The sequence below is a fragment of the Rhipicephalus microplus genome, chromosome X, assembly GCF_043290135.1.
Source record: "Rhipicephalus microplus isolate Deutch F79 chromosome X, USDA_Rmic, whole genome shotgun sequence".
NCBI lineage: Eukaryota > Metazoa > Arthropoda > Arachnida > Ixodida > Ixodidae > Rhipicephalus > Rhipicephalus microplus.
Genome location: NC_134710.1, coordinates 403,834,693 through 403,854,020, shown reverse-complemented (window position 1 = coordinate 403,854,020; position 19,328 = coordinate 403,834,693). Strand labels below are relative to the sequence as shown.

General features: G+C 47.2%; 2 protein-coding genes across 3 annotated transcripts in view; one reads left to right on the top strand and one right to left on the bottom strand.

Moving 5' to 3' along the window:
• LOC119161865 (zinc finger CCHC domain-containing protein 24) overlaps window positions 1–19,328 on the bottom strand; it is a 251,549-nt gene that overhangs the window by 1,050 nt on the left and 231,171 nt on the right. The gene's annotated exons all lie outside the window — the stretch shown is intronic.
• LOC119160952 (sodium-coupled monocarboxylate transporter 2-like) overlaps window positions 1–19,328 on the top strand; it is a 171,372-nt gene that overhangs the window by 52,432 nt on the left and 99,612 nt on the right. The gene's annotated exons all lie outside the window — the stretch shown is intronic.

Below are 19,328 nucleotides of genomic sequence, written 5' to 3'. Positions count from 1 at the left end.
TCTTCAAAAGACGTACATAAAAAGCGTAAACAGAAAAACACAAAACAAAAAAATAAAAATTTGGATCCTATAGTGTATGGAAATCCATACATGTAAACCTAGTGGGTAAAATAAAGTGCAGTGATCACAGGTTAGTGAGGAATAGGAAGCCTCGAACTTGAAGAAATTATGATAGTATTTAGGTAATAAAAAGAGGCTTATCAGGACGTATACTCAGCATAAAATCGCATGAATTTAGACTCACCTTAAGAGTAAATACTTTCCTTTAAAACAAAAAGAAACTAGTGCCATAAAATAAGAGAACTGACCCGTAAGTACATCGATTTCGACACCAATTCAAGAAGCATGTGGGATCGTGCACTTTTGTATCTCACGTACTTTTCTGTGTCACCGCCTTAAGTTTGTTCCAAGTAGCCCAATTTCCTAGCTTACTTCAAGAAGCAAGCAATACGACAGTAACTACATCATGAAGCAAAATGAACATCTGAGCTATGAAACCTGATCAACAAGAAGAAACTAAGTAGCATGCGGAATGACGGCGTCCAAGAGACAGAGGTGGCAATGAAAAAAAGGCGGCACCATGAAACCAGCTGAACGATTCTGCATAGGAAAGAACTAAATGCACACAGTAAAAGATTAGCAGGTCAATGTGGTTAAGTATAGGGAGCCAGCAGGAAACTTCAGCTGGGAACTGTACAGTTGGCTGAGAAGTCATCGGACTTCTCCTGCATTCAGAGTAGAACAGAATATTGTCGTTCCATGCCTAGATGTCGACGAGGTTAAAAGGCCCATGTGGCATATGCCCAGAGAAAAGGCTGCTAGAAAAAGTGGCATAACAGTTTATTTGTCTTTAATTGGAGGCCATAGGTCGGCAAAAATTGTGGAGCTCACTCAAACCTACCCATGGAATATATTTTTCGCTTAAAGCTCATTCTTATTCACACTTTTAAAAATTTTCTTCAAGCGGACTTATTTGGACTCGAACTCGCCGAAATAATACTCACCCGAACTCACTCAAACTCAGACTCACGACTCGATCTCAGTCTGAATGAGTGTGAGTGAGTCGGCTCATGAGTCCGGTAGCCTAAAATTAGTTTGTTAGACGTTGTTGTCAATGCTCTTTAACCGGATATGTCACCACATCAGTGCTTTTATTGGCGCTTTTTGATATACTAGTACCTTGGAATACACTTTATGAGTGGTTGCAAACGATTGAGGACATTTTTCTTGAAAAGGTTCACAACATGAGATTTATTTATCAATAACTTCTCTGGAAGATTTAGTGGGCGAGGTCAAGGCTTCCGCCTCCGTAATTTAGGCCTCTGGTCAATAAATGTTGAAATGGTGGATGAACGACAGTGCTTTGAATTATGTGCGAGTAGACGTGAGTATGAATGTGGGTACATGTAGGGCTGCTATTAATGCTGAAATTAAGGAGACAGGAATTACAGGCTCATACGTCAGCAAAAAACGTGGAACTCTTCTAGACTCACTCACAAAATATATCTTGCACTTTAAACTATGTTGGACTAAAACACGCTGTAGCATTGCTGCCCGACTCACTTAGTCTCAGGCTCATGGCTTGATTTGAGTCTGAGTGAGTCCAAGCGAGTCCACTCATGAGTGAGTTCACCGACTTATGGTGCAGGCGGCCCTACATTGAGAAAACTTGCGACCCTTTACACACAATGCTTTGTGACCTCGAGTGAGCCAGAAATACAGCAGCATTATTCTTACGCAACAAAATATACATAAAACGTTCAGCACGTATAGACCCATCTGCTACATTTCGGTGCTTTGCCAAATATTTACTCAGTTTATTTCACAAAGAATAAGAGAATACTCGATTTTAATCATTTAAAAGAACAAATGCGTCACGTGACGAAACAGGTAATTGATTTTCTACTGAATGTAACGAACCCCTAAACAACGTGGTATAGTGTTTGTGCAGACAGAAGGCGGACATTACCGCAGGCAGGAAAAGGGATGCTGTGTCAACAGACGTGGAGGATCGTTAGAGACGAACGTCTAGGAACATACAGAAGATGAACGCGGCCCCCAAGAAGCCTCACCTTCCAAAAGAAGACATCAAGGTGATTATCCAACCAAAAGATGGCTTCAACACAGCTGGATACAGCGTTGACCGGATAGGCGAGTGCACGCTGAGAGCAACTGGGCTGACGCCCGAAGAAGTAGTAAAGGACTGGATTCGCATCAACGAGTGGCAGAATATCGTTGTAGTGAGTGCACCTGTGCGGGCAAGAGTAGAAAAGTACACTGCGATGAAGGCTTTCCGCATAAGAGACAGAACATACGAAATCGTTTTACGAAGTCACCGCATACATGACGGCGCCGGAAGAAACGTCGAAGGGAATCATCCGAGAGACACTTGACTTCGATACTTCCTAAGATATCGAGAAAACCCCAGTGAACGAGAGGAACCCCGGCATATTACATGCCAAAAGGATGGGTCACACCAATCACGTGATCATTGTATTCAACGGCATGTATGAACCACGTTACGTGTACTACAGGAGTTGTGAGTACGACTGCGTTCTGTACAAGAAGCTATTATGAAACGTGTTACGCGTGTGAAGGACAAGGCCACTGATCGGACGTTTGCCCACAGTCACAAGCAAAAAGTTTTCATGGATGTGGCACCACTGAGCCCACTGTCGATCATCGGTGCGAGCCTAAGTGCCTTATCGTCGGCAGGGACCATCCGACTGGTGACAGGAAATGCAAGGCCAGCTATACAACCCTGCACTTAGTCAAGAAGTGGCAGTGCTAAAGAAAGCTACAAGAAAATGTCTCAAGTGAAAGCGGACGCATGGAGAACGAAGAGCGCGTCCACGACACCGCTGCGTTGGACGACAGACGCAAGAATCGGGCAGGCTCACGTTTCCGCTCCTGCACCCACTCCCGATCGGGAAGCCGCAAGACGAGAGACAGAGATCAGCCGAGGGCCAGTTCTAGAGCCCGGATCATGTCCACCCGCAGGTCTAAAACAACACCGGCGCAGAAAAAGACAGGAGAAATCGGTAGGGGACACCCCTGACCGTTCCAGGTTAGCTGGGAAGATGCCGTCTCCGGCAGACACGCGATGATCGAGGCTGCTCCCTTCAATGCTAATGCCGAGACTAAGAAAGAGTTGGCACAGGTTAAGAAGATGCTTATGCAGCCTACTAAGGACAACGCTACACTTCTAGAAGAGATTAGCATTCTTAAGGAAGAAAACTCTAGAATGAGAAACGCAGGCAAGGAAAGTAAAGACGTTGAACAACTAGCCGAGGTTCCGGAGGAAACAGTTGATAGTGGTGAAGATTTGACTGTGCCCACAAAACAAAGGGCTATAGACGTCGCTTCAGATTGCAGATGTAAAAGAAGAACGCACAAGCAAGAGAGTCACACAAAACTGCTACAAGAAGAGGTAGAGCTCCTTATGAAGCAAGATAAGAAAGCTCTTATAAAAAAAATGGAGGACACGTTCATTCAGATTACTAAATTGATGCAACAGCCGATCACCAAAATGCAACAGCAGATAAACTAACAGTTAGGCACCATGCTAACACGCGTAGGGTGAGCTTGAAGCGAAATTATCGGTGGCAATCAGAGGTTCGTAAGGAAGCAGTGGTTGGCCTATTAAAACGACTAGAAAACTGTACAGCAGGCCTGCGGTAACAGAGACGAGTGAGATCACTGGAAAGCCGTAATACCCCTATAGCTACTATAGCTACTTACAACACGTATTCAATCTGGTAATGGAATTGCAGGGGTTACACTTGGAAACGATATCATTTACAGCAATGCGCGATCAACAAAGAAAATCCGGATATTGTGTTATTACAATAAACTAATGGTAATGCGAAATTGTCAACTGGCTACAGGCCTTACAGTGGCACCCCGGGAGAGAGATCGGCCGTTACCACGCTGGTCAGATTAAATGATACGGCCGTCCAGTACAATACAAAATTAACAAATTCAAACACACTAATAGAAATTAGACGGAGTCGGAACGTAGCTCGGAGCCTTTTAGTCCTGAATGTTTACAGCAGTCCGCGGCGCAAACGAAAATTCGGCATGCTGATTCGAAAAACGACCGCAATCACGAACAAAGAGGCGGTCCTATTTGCCGGGCACTTTAACGCTGAACAAATGGGGTTACAAATTCGAAAATGTCAATGGTAGAAACCTGTAGCTCGACGCACAGCAAGAGGGGCTGACCCTCGTTACCGACCCCTCCTTGCCAATGCGAAGAGGTAACAGAGTTAGTGTAGACACCACACCTGACTTGACCTTTACGAAAAGCATTGTCGATCCACAGTAGGTGAGCATGCAGCAATATCTGCGTAGTGATCATTTCGTAATAGAGATTAAAGACAGAGAAGGACCGGGCAAGATTAGAGGCAAGCAGCTTAAATTGGTCGAGTGGGACAAATTGAGAAGAATCAAAGAGTGTAGAAAATCAGAAGAATCAATTACCAATATTGGTGCATGGACCAGCTCGCTGAAGCGGGACTTTGCCGCGGCGACGCAATTAGTCCCGCTGGAGGCAGAACTTGAAAGTTTAGACAGCAGACTCTTACATATGTGGGAAGGCTAAACGCAGTTTGCAGCAAGATGGAAAAGGCAGAGGCACAACAGACCACGTATGAAAATGATCGCAAAGCTAAATAGGGACAATAAAGGTCACGTGCAGCAGCCATGCAAGCAACAGTGGGGAATAGTTGCAGTAGCATGAAGAACCAACTAGGGTTCGCAAAAGCATGAAACTTACTTAGGTACCTGCTAGATCAAGATGAGACAAAAACCACTCACAGACAGAACATCAACAAAATAATAGATGCTTATGAAGGCTCCGAGCAGGACATAATACAGGAGATTACGGAATGGTACATCAGTTCAACCCGGTTGTAAGTGGATCCCGATTACGGAGGTGCAGTCAGCAAAGTCCTAGACAGACCGATCTGTGAGTCAGAGATTAGGGCAGTATTACAAAAGCTTTACATCACATTGGCGTCCGGGCCTGATGGAATTATAAACAAAACAATCAGAAATCTCGACGATAAATAGATAAAAAAACTTACGGTGTTTGTCAACGCGTGCTGCAAAAAAAGAAAGGTGACCCAACAATTGAAGACTACGCACATCATGCTGATACCGAAGCCGAGTAAGCGACTGCAGCTAGAGAACCTCAGACCGATCTCACTGATTTCATGCTTGGGAAAGGCTGTGTAGCACGTGGTTGTCCCCACGCAGACAAACTACCTCGAGGACCACGGCCTGCTTTCCCACACAGTGTGGGGGTTCAGGCGAAACCTCTCCACGCAGGACGCGATGATACGAATGAAACATCAGATAATGAATAGCCCTACGAGGTCCACCAAACTTGGCCTGGACCTCGAAAAGGCCTTTAATGCTGTAACACACAACCGTACTGGCCAAAATGCAGAAACTAGGTCTCCGCGAACGAACGTACAACTACATATGAGATTTTCTTATGAATAGAAAAGCCAAGCTTACTTTTGCGCAGCTTAGTTCTGAGGAAATAGAATTGGGTAGCGCCGATACACCGCAGGGATCGGAGATATCATCCATGCTTTTCAACATAGCTCTCAAGGGGTTGCCAGCCAAGATACAAGAAAGGTCTCCCTCACAGCTTTTACGCCAACGAAATTTCGTTGTGGATTATGCCACGGGCACTTAGAACAGACATTGTAACGTGCGATCGAGACTGTTGAGCAATACACACAGAACACTGGCTTGAGTTGCTCGGCGGGAAAATCGGAACTTTTATTATACAAACCCACGCGAAGGGCCGCAAGCCGAATGGTGAGGTAAATTATGATCCCGGTAGAGACATACGGCTAGCGACATTCGATGGGCGACCCGTGCCTAGGGTATATAATATGCGTGTTCTCGGCTTACGCATCTCGGAGAACGGCCACATTGGACAGAAAATCAGGAGACTAGAAGGCGCAGTTGCTTAGACCATCCCACCAGTAAAACGCATAGGAAACCGACACAGTGGGATGAAAGAGGTCGGTATGATAAGGCTAGTTCAAGCCTTCGTAATGAGCTGAATAACGCACGTAGCATCCTACCTCAAGTGGCAGGTAGCGGAAAAGGCAAAGATGAAGGGCTTAATGTGGAAAGCGTACAAACGAGTGATAGAGCTACCGATGAACACGAGCACGAGTAAATTACTCGATCTGGGGGGTAAGTGAGAATTTATTAGAAGGCAGAGAGGTCGGCCTGAGCTAGTTCGCTCTAGCGTGCTACTCTACACAGGGGATAAAGGAAAGGGGAAAGAAAGAAGAATGAAGGGTGATGATGGGGACAAGAAGAGGTGGTGTGTATGTACTGGGTCTCCACAACACACTAGAGGAATTGATAGAGGCACGGGCCATAGAGCAGTACGAGTGCCATAGTAAAAGTACAACGGGCAGGCACATACGGGAGAGTTTAGGAATTAAATATCACGCTGAGCACGGTATCCAACTCGACGTATCGTTCAACGTAAGGGATAGGCTGGTCATCCTTTCTTTGCCGAAGAACATGCACCCCACATACCACAGGGGTAGACGGGAAAAGAGAGCACAGGACATAGAGAAAAAGTATGGAAAATGTAAAGATGCAGTTTTCGAGCACGCGGCCAAGTATGCGCACAGGCACGGCTTCGAGGCCGCTGTAATAGATCACCAGAACGTTTGCAAGACTAGCGTCATGGTACGTGGAGCTCGTGGAGACAGCAGCAGAGCACCTGGAGACTTCAGAGGAAGTAGATATCGCGCTCGCAGTGGCCACCACCATGGCCGAAGTGGTTATCAGCGACTCTCAGACGGCAGTCTGCAACTTCGCCAACTGCCGCGTCTCTCCCGAGGAGTTACGAATTTGAAAATACGGATGTTTACGTATTATAGGCAACTGCCCACACTTCCTCGCTCACCGGCAACGAGGCGGCGCACGGGGTGGCTCGAGGGCTTAGGGACCGAGCTGCCATCATCACCACCGCCGTCTCGGCCACGACATCGGGTGAGGAATGGGAGTTAGAGGATCGCCTCACCAGTTTTAAGGATAGTACCCAGCATTACAGACTGGCCAGATGAAAACTTCCGCCATCACACAAAAAACTGAACAAAGGGCAGGCGGTCACATGTCGACAGCTGCAGACCAGGACGTTTCCCAACCCGGTGATCTTGAATCTTTGTTACCCAGAGTTTTATGCGTCACGCTGCATGTTTTGCGAGGCCAGGGCGACCCAGGAACACATGCTATAAGAGTGTGGCAGAGATGGGGCTCCAGACGGGGACGCAGCCTCGAACCGAACGCGCTGGGAGAGCGCTCTGCTCAGCCATGCCCTCGAAGGCCAACTGCGGGCCGTCCAGTGGGCCGAGGCCGCCGCCAGAGCTCAAGGGCTCGTGGCCGACACCTAGGCGTGGGGATATCTGCCCAGATCCCTGAATCAATCGTCGGACGTTTTTTTTAAATAAAGTTGTCTCTCTTTCTCTCTCTTTCGCTGCAAGGTACGTTCATCTAGGCAAGAAACCGGCTTTCTGTGCGAGTGAGCGCCGATGATCCTAAATCATTGTTAGTACTATGCTGGGTTAATAATCATGCAGCTACGTTGAATTCATGCTCACTGTAGAGCATCCCGTCAAGCGTATGCGGTGATGGAAGCAGAAGCCCTCAAGCTGACGTGACATACAGCGACAACATAATATAACGTTGTATGACTCAACATTAGTGAACAAATGGAATTCGTTAGAACGGCTGTGTCAGAATGATAATTACGCTAGTAATGGACACGTCAGACAAGCTGTCCCGAGCAATTTTTTTTAATAGTTTGGCAGAGTTGACATGCTGGATGGCTTGCGCTCGAATCTGCATTGCTTCCTACACTACACAGAATAAAATTAAGGCAAGAAATCTTCCAGCAGAATCATGTTTCGGCATTGACGCGGAAGCGTAGAGTTTTACGGTAGAAAACTCTATCACTGCGGCAATCCCCGGAACACTGCTGTCAGGTGTCATCGGCTTGGCGTCTTCCTTCTAGTGTTCATCAGCGTCTGGAATAGCCTACTGAGAAGTGCATTTCGCGGTAACCAAACGTGCCCTTGACATAAAACTTTTCCAGAATTAAAGTTTGCCCGATGTGTAGCATGCTGCATGTCGGCTTTAAATGGTGTTTTAGAGAAAAATTTTCACCCATCACAACGTGCACAAACAAAGCCTTAAGATAAAGTGTTCTCCTTTATTGAGAATACAAAGCAAAACCAATATGAAAAGATATAACAAAAATGCATAAATGCAGCAAGGTGCACAATACATAAAGATAAAAAAAGTAAAATGAAACCATACCAGAAAAACTGCAAATTCAGATAATGCAAACGTACGTCACGCAGTTAACAGAAAAAAATATAAGAGTTTAGTAAAAATAGAAGGGGAGGGCTAAGTTGCATGAAGCCCACAAAGCGGGGGGCTGCACGGAAAGCTGAGGGAGAGGAGGTGGCAAAGAGGCTTTGCAAGCAAGGCGTACAAATATGGCGAATCGACAATAATCTGTAAACTGTATTAGATATAGCGTTTATTTTCAGCACGCATGTCGCAAAGTTGCAGTCAGTCATAGGTTGCCAGCGAAAATGCCATTTGTGCACAAAACTGCCTTGTCCACCTTCAGATAGGAAGTGGCGACAGAAAAGTGGCAGGCAGGTATGGGGCTACATACTATTGCCACGTGGGCCGACGGTCGCAGACCCCTGGGCCAGGTTTCGAAGTCAAGCATAGCCAAGAAGACGTGCTTCGTTTTACAGCAAAAGTTGTTATAGGATCAGAACTCGGATCTCGATCAGTGCCGTAGTTGTCGGCCGCAGTAGCCGCTGCTACCGCCACCGATGTCCGTAACCACTGTCGCACGAAAAAAAAACCTAGTACCGAGGATAAAGTGGGGATCGACCGGGGTCCGCTAGGTGTGCCAGCCCAGTATTCTACCCCTGAGCTATGCCAGTTTTTGTTGCTCGTATTGGCGTGGGTCTGTCGTTCCTCCGTATGTATGTATGTATGTATGTATGTATGTATGTATGTATGTATGTATGTATGTATGTATGTATGTATGTATGTATGTATGTATGTATGTATGCATGTATGTATGTATGTATGTATGTATGTATGTATGCAATTGATTGATTGATATGGGGGATTTAACGTCTCCAAACCACAATATGAATATGAGAGACGCCGGAATGGAGGGATCCTGGAATTTCGACCACCCGGGGTTCTTTAACGTGCACCGAAATCTGAAAACATTTCCGCCTACATCGGAAATGCAGCCGCCGCAGCCGGGATGCAAACCCACGACCTGCGGGTCAGCAGCCCAGTACCTTAGCCACTAGATCACCGCGGCCGGGTGATATATGTATGTATTTAGCCACCGGTGGCGCATACCCGCTCTAGAGCGGGTATGCCCGGTGTCGCACAGTCCCGTTAATTAGGGAGGCGATCGCCGGGCTAATTCCAAGGGCCGAAGTACCGGCCCCCCGAACCGCACCACGAAAGCGTCGACAATTTAGAAGTGGTCCTTTTTAGCGCGCCAGCGGACGCCGGCTGTGGCCCAAAGAACAAGTCAGAGCCGAGAGTTGATAAACAAACAAAATTGTATTCTCAATAATGGCAGATCAAAAAAACAATACACAAGTATGCACACTCCACAATAGTTGCATACAATATGTCACCAATCAGACAACGTACTACACAGTACAATCAGCCACACTCGAAACAACGGACACAGACAACAATACACACTTCAATGCAGTCGCATGCATTGAACAACCAAGACACTTAAAGACTAAAGAGATAGAAATCCTATTCAGTCCAAAGTTCTTTGAACACAAGTCTGGATGATACTCTTCCGAGAATCACTCACTCAAAGTCCAGCGTTGTTGTCGTTCCGCTGCCCCCGAAGTTTCTCTTCCAGGAAACCTCACGTCTTCAATAGGCCACTCTCCAAGCTTCAAACTTATTCGCCGGAAACACGTCGGCTTCACACACGCAGATGTTGCCACGCGTCTTCGCTTGATAGCGGTAAACACACACTCCTGCCTGTAGCTCGAATCGTCACCCCTCAGGTGGAAATCATCTTCTTATCCTGCTTTGTCTCGACGGACAAAACCTTCGCCGACTACACGGCGGAATCCCTACGCGCTCTGGCGCGAACTTCTGTCTTCTCCTGATCTCTCGTCTCGGCTGCTCGATTAAATACCTTCTGCGCGAGATTCCAGAAAGTTCTCATCATTTCATCGGCGCGATGCGCAGCGAAGGCTGGGGGAAAGGTCGAGACGATACGAGGGCCGCCCGCGACGGATTACTCAACCCGGCATCACCACGCCCCTTTCCATCTAGAAATTTCGAGGCCTTGCTCGGCCGCCGATGTGGGGTGAGGAGGTTCGTCGGCGAACCTACGCTTCCGAGGGGAGAGGGCCGCCGCCCGGGGAGTCTTTAGATGCTTGTTTCCTCTTTTTTTCGTTAACCTCGCGGCATCTCTCCCGCGCTTTATCGCGAGAATTTGGCGGCGCGCCCCTTTTGAGCGCTCGTTTTGTGACACTGCCGCCCACTTTAAGAATATTATCTCATAATATTCAGAACCACACAAACGAGCGCGAAGAGTCCCCACACTCTCAAAGACTGTAACATAGTCCGTCGCTCATGGCACGTCACATTCACAATATATCACTCAATACAATTGTACATTGTAGTTCAATCTCACAACACATGAAATATAACCACAGGTGCATGAGTACAACACTCCATCACATATTCCAGACAATACAAATGTACAAAGTTCTCTTATTACAACGATTGTACAATCACATCACCGTAACAAACATTTTGACTCGCTCGCCATACAGTTGTGACACAAGATAACACAACATTAGCACAACATATGGCAGTCAGCACTGCAAAACACACTCTGATTCGACCTCAGCACCTATCCGGTGCATTTCGAGCGGGGCTTGCGCGCTTTCTTGCGGTGCTCTCTCGGTCTCTTCTTATTGTTTTTGCTCGTTTTGTTCCGGCGAGCCCCTTCCAACGACGGTATTGGAGGCGGCGTTTCAGCCATCGTTGTCACTTCCGGCACCCTTAACGGGTCATAACGTTCAACCGATCCGGTCAACCGCTTGTTCACGTCATGACATTGGGCCTGGCTGGCCGACTCCGTCACCTTTACACTGTCGGTCGGTTGAGGTCGTGCCGACGCAAGTCCAGCTGCCCAGCACGTGAGCTCATTCAACACGATCATCTTCTTATTCGCTGTCTCTTGCGCCCAGGCTTCCCCTTGGGCTCGAGTGAGATCAGTCACGGGATGCTCCTCCACTGTATCTCACGGTCGCTGGGTTGGCAAGGGCTTCATCTTCGGGTCTTCTCCCAATCGTTCTGGATCATTCGGCCCTCGCGCCCCGTCGATGTTTCCGATGACGAGGTCGTACAGGGGGTCGTCATGCATAGAGCGTTAACCTTCCCGCTGAAGTACGGGGTTTCAACATCAATCTCTGCTTCGGAAAGCATCCGAACCGTACTGTCAATTAGGCAAACTGGTTTCGTTTTGCCTGTTAACTCACTTTCCCGTACCAAATTTCTCCGCACGATAACCGTGGAGCTACCGGTGTCTCTTAACACCGTAACCTTTTTGTCCGCAACTTTTCCAGGCAGCGTTGGCATTCCCTTCGTAACACCGGTTCGCTGTTTTGTCATTATAGCACCCACAATAGGGATTTTCTCCCCATTTTTCAACTCCACAAATCCGTTGGTGACGGCTTCACCATCGGATTTCGGTGCTGCTAGCACACAGGATACCTGGTGAGTTTGACTCGCTCCGTTTCGACATGCGTCTGCTTTGTGCCCAGTCTGACCACACTTAAAACATTTTACTACCGTAGGGATCGTAAAGTTAGTACGACAGTTGCTCGCGCGATGACCCACTCGGTTACACAGAAAACATCGCGGAACACTCTCCGGTGCACGCTTCTTTTGTACGGGTGCCGAATTTTTCGAATCGTCGGGACACTCTTTCTTGACCTTGGCCTAATTAGTTCCACCTTGCGCTTCCAAGAATTGATCAGCCAATTCAAGCATTCCTTCAAGTGACTCAGCCTTCCTCTCTTTCAAGTACAGCGACATGCTGGGGTGGCAACTAGTAAGAAATTGTTCTCTAATTGGAGCTCTCTAAGCTCATTGTACTCCTGCGCTGTCTCTGAAAGTTCAATCCATCTGTCGAAATAATGGCTAAGTCGGGTGGCGTACTGCGTAGCCGTCTCACCATCAGCTGGCTTTCCTGTCCGAAATCTGTCCCGGAATCCTTCCACAGTAAATCGAAATCGCTTCAGCAAAGCAGCTTTCACCTTTGCATAGTTGGCTGCGTCAGTCGGCGTCAGCCTACCGTACACACTGAGCGCTTCACCACTCAAGCAAGTACTCAAAGCCGTTGCCCATTGATGTTCCGGCCAATGTTGGCTCCTTGCAATCGTTTCAAATCTGTGAAGGTACGCGTCAAGGTTGTCCTTCCTTTTATAAACGCTACGAGCAGCTTGATTGGGTTCAAGCGGAAGCCATGATCTTCCCGTTTGCTGCTTTCAACTCTAGCTTCGACGGGAGTTTCACTTCGCTATTGCAAACGGAGCCGCTCGAGTTCCATCTCGTGCTGCCGCTGCCGTTCCCTTTCAGCCATCTCCGCTTCTCTTTCTTCTCTCGCCCTTTCGGCTGCCAACTTCTCTCTCTCCAACTCCAACTTCCCTTGTTGCTCTCTTTCTTCCTTCGCCCTGTCAGCGGCCAGCCTTTCTCTCTCCAACTCAGCTGCTTTTTCTTCCTTGGCCCTCTAAGCTGCCAACCTCTCTCTTTCCAACTCAGCTTCTTTTTCCGCTTTGGCTCTTTCGACCGCCAACCTTTTTTTCCAGCTCAGCTGCCTTTTCTTCTTTGGCCCTCTCTTTTTCTTCTTTTTCCTTCTGGGTGACCCACTTCCGTAGTTCGGCGCCAGAAAGACCCATCTTCTCACCAAGAGCGACTAACGTTTCGAGATTCATTGTGTCTCGCAAATAAAAGTCTTGCCGCGTGTAAAAGTATCTGCCTAAATCAATCTATCAGAACACTTCCCTGCACTCGTTAACGAGAACACCGAACAACACACAAAATTGTTCCGATAGCACTATCAACAACTCGAGGCTCTTTCTCACTACTTTGGACACACTGTGCACCAAAAGGTCCTGTCGCGGACGCCAGATTAATTGTCACACAGTCCCGTTAATTAGCGAGGCGATCGCCGGGCTAATTCCAAGGGCCGAAGTACCGGCCCCCCGAACCGCACCACGAAAGCGTCCACAATTTAGAAGTGGTCCTTTTTGGCGCGCCAGCGGACGCCGACTGTGGCCCAAAGAACAAGTCAGGGCCGAGAGTTGATAAACAAACAAAATTATATTCTCAATAATGGCAGATCAAAAAAACAATACACAAGTATGCACACTCCACAATAGTTGCATACAATATGTCACCAATCAAACAACGTACTACACAGCACAATCAGCCAAACTCGAAACAACGGACACAGACATCAATACACACTACAATGCAGTCGCATGCATTGAACAACCAAGACACCTAAAGACTAAAGAGATAGAAAACCTATTCAGTCCAAAGTTCTTGGAACAAAAGTCTGGATGATACTCTTCCGAGAATCACTCACTCAAAGTCCAGCGTTGTTGTCGTTCCGCTGCCCCCGAAGTTTCTCTTCCAGGAAATCTCGCCGAAGTTTCTCTTCCAGGAAACCTCACGTCTTCAATAGGCCACTGTCCTAGCTTCAAACTTCTTCGCCGGAAACACGTCGGCTTCACACACGCAGCTGTTGCCACGCGTCTTCGCTTGATAGCGGTAAACACACACTCTTGCCTGTAGCTCGAGTCGTCACCCCTCAGGTGGAAATCATCTTCTTCTTCTGCTTTGTCTCTACGGACAAAACCTTCGCCGACTACACGCCGGAATCCCTACGCGCTCTGGCGCTAACTTCTGTCTTCTCCTGATCTCTCGTCTCGGCTGCTCGATTAAATACCTTCCGCGCGAGATTCCAGAAAGTTCTCCTCATTTCGTCGGCGCGATGCGCAGCGAAGGCTGGGGTAAAGGTCGAGACAATACGAGGGCCGTCCGCGACGGATTACTCAACCCGGCATCACCACGCCCCTTTCCATCTAGAAATTTCGAGGCCTTGCTCGGCCGCCGATGTGGGGTGAGGAGGTTCGTCGGCGAACCTACGCTTCCGAGGGGAAAGGGTCGCCGCCTGGGGAGTCTTTAGATGCTTGTTTTCTCTTTTTTTCCGTTGACCTCGCGGCGTCTCTCCCGTGCTTTATTGCGAGAATTTGGCGCCGCGCCCCTTTTGAGCGCTCGTTTTGTGACACCCGGGTATGTGCCACAGGGGTTGCGAGATGTGAAATGGCGGTACTTGGAGTGTTCACTAGATGGACGCATGGACGCACGCATGGACGGACGAACAGGCAGACTAGCAGAAGGACGGATGGATGGACGCGCAGACGTACGGAAGGATGGACGCACGAACGGACGCACAGACGGATGGACGAACTCACGGATGGACGCACGGATGGTCTCGCACAGACGGAAGCAAGAACAAACGGACGACCGGAAGTACGGACGGGCTGACGAACGCTAGTGCCCCCTCATCATCATTCACACCGTGGATACCCTGTGACTTTTTTTCTTACATGATATTTATTACCAATGCGGCTTACATATATGCATAGCGTACAACATACATATGGTTAAGTCGACAAATGTACAATAGACTGTGCAAAGTGAACATCTTACAATACAATGTCTAATTGGGTATTTGAGCAGCTCACTTCATGAACTAAGCATACTAATTCGACTGAAATGGCTGTTGCTCATAAAAATCCCATAGCCGCACAGTCATTTGCACAAAGTGGCATCGCGAAGGCACCATTGGTTTCACATGCTTGTCCAACATGCGAGTTGTAGGCAAACTTGCCTTAGGCACGCTTGATGTCGGGAAAGCAATCGCGTTAATACGACTTATAAAGCGTTTCAAAAGGGCGAAAGAACAACCAGTCGTCGCACAATGCGATAAGCGTAACGAGTGGGTGGTCCAACGCTCCAACCGAACAAAAGCTTGTTCTTTTTCTTATATTAGCTGTGGCGCATACGCACTTCAGTCATAATTCCTTATCGTCGTTAGCCACTGCAGGGTGAATTCGCACGAAATTCCTTGCAAGTGCTTAGCGGATACCACACTTCTCAAAAGAATGACGAAAAATAGCATAGCAAATGCTGGTTTGCTACCGAAAATTTTTTATTATTAATGCCGTAGTGAGTATCAAGCTGATTCGAAGTTAACAAGCTGATTGAGTACCAAGCTGATTCAATGTGCCTGCAGCAGTTACCCAATCAGTGTTTACTAGATGCTCTGGAAGGCCACTCTTTTAGCTTTCGCTGTGACTGTGTTGCGGCTTCCGCGCAGCACTAGCGATTTTATACGCTCATACATTCACAGTGATTCGTTTTACGTGGACAAGGGATGGACAAGACGGAAGACGGACGCAGAGCTACCTTGTTCAATCGGCATAAAAATGCTTACACCTGTAAAAGAAAAAAAGTTATCGCCCACGGTTCAACTCGTTTAACGGTGGTCTTCACGAGGGCAAGATATGTCTGACTCCATATTGCAAAAAATTTAGCACAAGCTGCGGCTGCAGTAAGTTCGATATCAGAGCGCTTTTGCGCTACATAAACTTCTCTATAACGTGCTATTCTGGTCACGCTCCGGCGCTTCAGCAGCTAACTTCACCCTTTCTCAATCTACCGTGAGGCTACATTTACTGGTGATTAGATTCAGCTTATCGCTTGTGATGAAGCGTACACACAGACGGTCCAACCGAAGCATGATCTATGCCGAGCCAGGGCGACCATGCTCCGGCGAATCAGCCGGTAAACCTTCTTATTAGCCCCAAGAAGTAGAAGTGGCCCCACCTGGCGAGAGGCCTGGGTGACGTCACGGCAAGGACTCTTCAACACCGGCCGTTGCACGCCTGCCTAACATGCGCTCGCTCGGTACGCGGTTCTTTTGTTTGCACCCTGTTTTGACTTGTCTCAAGCAGCAGATGAATATGAAGACAGCATCGATAATGTTCCTGGTAAAACAGCAAAAAGTTTACTTCCGCTTCTGCCAACGGTGACTGCACTTAGTTGTGCTAATATTGAAAGCAGGTTGGTGTCGAGCGACGAAGGATAGGTTTCATTCATTCCCGGCTTCGGCAGCGGACGGGGGTTGAAAGCCAGAACACGTTACTGCTCAGGCAGAGAAAAGTCATTGCCGCATAATGATGTTTGAATTTCAACCCACAACACACCATATTTACGTCATTCGGGGAAGTAGCTCATGGTTTATTTTAAGGGACATGAGTATTTCACCTGCAATTGGGTTATTTGTATCGGACGTATCCGCGTATCTCCTGACAGCGTAATCGCCGGTGTGCCAAACCGGCGAATGCACGCGTGCAATATTGAGTCTTGCAAAATACCCCAAATACACTCACGCTAAATTGCCGCCGCAGCTGGGTTGTAATTTTCTCTCACGTACTAGCTCACTCATCATGATGGTTTCCTTCATGTTCTTCTCGGAATAATCTTGCTGCTTCGTTTCACCTGAGTAATTCAGGTTAGGTGTGGTTGAGGTTAAGCGCGGGGACTCATATTGCGGCAGACTGTGTCATCCTGCAGCATCGGAGCTGTTGTACGATCGTAAGTACCACTTTAGATAGCCACCCAGCAAATTGGTTTTCCTTTCAGTTGATTACCCTTGAGCTCATTACTTGAGTTTACTATCCACATGGTCGAAACATCCGGAGTTTCCCGCTAATATGGACTTTTAGTGCATAGAATACCTTTCAACGTTACCGTGTTACCGGAATATTGAATAGCGTTTACCGTGTTTCCGGAACACATGTTTTAAGAAAGTTTTAGCTCCTATATGTAAACGTTTACGTACATACGTAAACGTGTGTTATAGGTGCAGCTATGTGCAGCGTTTATTCTATAGGTGCAGCATTTAATCGTCATACGCGTATACCTAATTTCAGTAGCCCACCGCAGCGGTGGTGGAGCAGTAATGAATTTGGGAATGTAGGGGCTAAGCTCCTCTTAGTCTAACATTGTCCTGATTTATGCGTGACCGGCCGTATCAGGTAAATAGACAGATGCACGGACGGACAGACGGACGCTCGCATGAATGAACGGACTGAAGCATGGACGGAAGCATGGACGAATACTCGGGGGAACACACGAACATACAGAGAGGCAGACAGACAGATGGATGGACGGATAGATGGATGGGCAGGCAGGCAGGAAGGCAGGCAGGCAGACATACAGACGGACGGACGCTTCACCCCACTCATCATTCTTCACTCCGTGGATATTCTGTGATTTTTTATTCACTTATTTCCAGTAAATGGTGTTGATATGCGCTCTAAAGTGCCCTTAGAATCTCTTAAGTTTGTCAGCTGGTACGCGTCTAATGTGTAGTCGCTATAGGCTTGGATAAGAATAGTGCGGATAGCTGAGGGATCACTGCCTGCTGTGTCATTTCGAAAGAATAAAAAAAGTTGTCAGATCCCATGTATAGTAGGAATCAAATATATGACAAGCACGAATGAAGAAGGTTGATATGTCACTTTAAATTCAGCCAAATTTTACGAAGCAGACGGATGTTGCACACAGTAAACTCAAGTAGAAATGTTATTCGCCCTCACGTATCTGCATAAGATGCAAGTATGTTGCTTATAGTCACGTAACGACGGAACTAGTGACATTTTCAATACCAGCACCAGCAGTGGTAGGCATGCCAATGATACCGTGCATGACTTCCATGCCATGATTATTACGTTAGCACGTGGCATCTGTGTTCGTCGTCTATTCATATCCTGTAATACAAAATTTGGTATATGTGTAGCTAGCGAATGGGCTTTGACCACGTCATGACTTTAGTATACAGTCATGTTTACATGTCATGCATGTCATGACTATGTTTGGATGTGTTATTTACCTTCGTCAGAAGTTTGCGCCACGTAATGCCCAATTTGGTATATGTCGAGCTAGCGAAAAGGCCGCGAGCGCATATCATGAGCGTGTCATGTGGCCATGTTCTTACATGACACGCATGTCATTATTCTGGTGCTTTCATCAGTCGTATGCCTTCGCCATTCATTCTGGTCAGGTAACACCATATTTGGTATATGCGAAGCTAGCGGAAGATCCGTGAGCGCATTATGAGCGTAGCACAAAGTCATGATTTACATGACACACAGCCATTTTGTCGTCAACGTACACACTACGGATACTCCCAATTTCAGTACATAGTTGATCATTTTCTGAAAAAAAATACACAAGAATTCGTCCAGCCGAACGGGAGCCAAACATATTCGTAACACATCAAATGGTGCAACGAACGCTGTAACATTGAAACGATCGTGAGAGCGCAACAAAACATGACACACAAGAAGAAAAAGACGAGGACGTGTGTATCGTGTATCGCTGCACTCTTAAGATGGTTTTCATTTCAAACCACAAACTTACCCAACAGTCAACTCTTTTGCACGCCGTGAACTTCTTTGTAGCGTCCCCCAGTGGCACCTGCCAATATCTATTACACAAGTGTATTCTGGAGAACCATTCAACTCGCCAGTTTCACCATTTATCTAACCGATATTTGGCTTTAGGAAAGAAAACAAGTCTGTCTGCTAGTTGATGAGTCTGTAGTCTGTGCATAACCGGAATGGTTCATCTTCTTTATGCACGATCTTAATCAGCAACGCAAACGAAGTTGTGGGTGGTCTAAGAATGACCACATTTAGCATGCCTTAAAGTTCCTGTCTTAGCCAAGTCTTCTTCTCGTGGCGCAAAGCATGTGTCTTTTTCCTTACGATGTTTTTGTCGCGTAGTTCGAAGGTAACTCTGATTGTTGTGGTAGCTGCAGCAGAAAGGAGTTTCACGTACCTCGACTGGGCTTCCTCGGCACACTGTACGATTTTGGGCTGCATTCTCCATTATGGGAGCAACATTGAGCAATGTCAGTTATTATGACGTTAATCGACAAAATTTTTTACTTCAGAAGCTTCATGTCGGGTCGAGACAAAACAAAATCAAAGTAGACACCCGACATTACAAGGCTTTTCATACTTAGTTGCTATGCTGGTAGACATCAAACGGATCGTATACCCTTTACGTATACTATGTTCTCCCCATTTATCACTGAAATGACAGAC